Genomic DNA, 2,389 nt, shown 5'->3' with positions numbered 1-2,389 from the left:
AGTTAATGGCGTGCATTATAGCAGTGAAAGCGTAAGGAACTATTTTTATCGAGCTCGCAGAAATGAAGTGAAAGGTGTCGCAAAAAGTAAAGGTGTCTGTGGATGGAATTACTTCAAAGAATGCATTTGTAAGCTCGTGCGATTAGAAGCAAGGGCTCTTGGATTACTACTTAAGGGGGAGGTTTTAGAAGAAATTGCTTAAGTGTCGTTGATTCAAAACCTATAAATTCCCGTGTTAGAAATTACCTCCAAGATTGAACCACCAACACACCCACGGGGTATCCTGATTTCTTCTAGTTTATTGATCACCGAAAAAAGATCTCTCTCCCCTCAAGATTACTAAGTCTCATTCTATTTGTCCTCGTGTTCTAATGTCTCTTTTATCACTGTCAATCATTGGTTTGGGTTTCAACTAAAAGGTTCCAAAGTTCAAGGCTATCAGATTCCCACGCGTTGTCTGTCACGCGGCTGCACATAACATTTTCTCAAATCACACTGTTTATAATCAAAACAAAGCTTAAAATTGCGTTAACTACAACAAAAGCAACAAATAATAACAATAATCCGTACAATTTCCGACACCCGCTGTGCTGAGACTAATATCTCATAAATCAAGGAAGAAAAGCCGGATGAAAAAGAGGTTCTCACCCAGCAATTGAAAATTACCGAGGTCATTATGTATTTTAAAAACTGACCTAAAACCTGCACTAGATGGAGAGTGGAGCTTTCACGAAAACATAAATTCCGGACACAAAACCATTCACTTCTATTTTTTTTGGAAATTGCCTAGGGTATGCTGAAAGAGAGGTTAAGTTATATACTGATGGGACTTGGAATATATATGTGAAAGGAATTCAAAGGGATATTGAAGTTGAGAGGACAGATTTCCCAAAACCAGTTAAAACATATGGAGATGTAGTTTACCTCCTGAATCTAAAAGTGTCCCATGTATGTGATTATCAAAAGTACGAGTCATTTCTGCCAGCTGACTGTGACTGTGGCAAACCTGTCTTCATGAACAGGGATGGTAAACCAGCAGCATTTGTTGAGAGGTTGTTAACTGAAGGCAACAACAAAATTATTCGGTCTACAAAATGTCTTATTTTCATCATGAATGACGAAGTTTTGGAAACATCAAACTTCCTTGTCTCTTGACAAAGTGCTAATCACTATCTCAGAACTTTGAAATCCTGAAAAAATAATCCAAACAACAGTGACTCATCTAAGACAAAATTTTAATATACGTAAAAGGACGAGCTTGTCAATTTGGCACGAAAATCAGCAAAGGAATTGACATACCTGAGACAAAAAGCTGAGTGACTGGAAGAACACAGGGAGAAAATGACTTGTGTTGGCCCTAAATCAGACAGTGATTTAAAATACATATTCAGCAGACTGCCTGAAGGTGTGGACAAAATAAAGCAAACGCTACAAAACCCCATATGTCAATGGAACGTGTTCGGGAGTTGTATAGCCATTGTAACGAACATATTGATAAACTGGACACAGCTGGTATTGCACCAATCAACAGACTATATTCATGCAAATGGACAGGGTGTACTAAAACATACAACAAGTTAAAGCTGTTACAAAATCATTTGAAAGAACACACTGGAAATGATAGGGATGTGTTCTTGGAAATATTGCTTAAGGACCAAGCAAAAGCACTCAACACCCCTGCAAAGCAAATGCGATGACACCCACTGGTAATCCAATGGTGTCTTAAAATGTACTTGTAGGTTGATTTTGTGGCCAGACGACCATCTACAAAATGTTGCACAGCGAGGTATTTTCTGTTCTACACATTTGGAGTTCGACGTGAAAGACAAAACTTTGTAGTCAATTCGATCGGACGCAACAAAAAATATACTCGCGGATTCAAGATTCAAGATCAAATGAGCAGAAGAATTGAGTGATAACAAAGAATGCTAATAGTGTGCGACATGAAGGTTTTTGTCGTGCAAGAATAAAAGCGAAACAAGCGAAACGTTTATCCATGGGAAACAAACATGTTCAAATCAAATCAAACTGTATGAACATCTGCAAGTATTTTATTTTGTTCTTTGATTTTCGTTTTCTCTTTCGAATGTTAAACAAAGTGATTCCTAATTCGCAAGCTTGCTCATCGAGTAGACAATTTTGACTTACTTATATTTCAACAACTTCGTGTAAATTGTCGTTAAGTTATCGTTTTACAACTCACATAGCTTAGCATTTAATATAACGAAAACTCTACCCCATTGGGAAAATGTTTATCGAGGAGTGCTACGTGACCAGCCTCAACCAGGGTCTTTCTCTTCAACGACAAACGAGGCAGAGTAGAGAGACCCTGGGAACGAGTTTGATGTTGAAGTCGTTTGTGCGGGCCTAAGGAAAAGAATGGAGCCAC

Source organism: Montipora foliosa, chromosome 7, assembly GCF_036669935.1.
Source record: "Montipora foliosa isolate CH-2021 chromosome 7, ASM3666993v2, whole genome shotgun sequence".
Taxonomy (NCBI): domain Eukaryota; kingdom Metazoa; phylum Cnidaria; class Anthozoa; order Scleractinia; family Acroporidae; genus Montipora; species Montipora foliosa.
The sequence above is the reverse complement of the archived record's forward strand: the minus strand, read 5'-3'. Positions refer to the sequence as shown.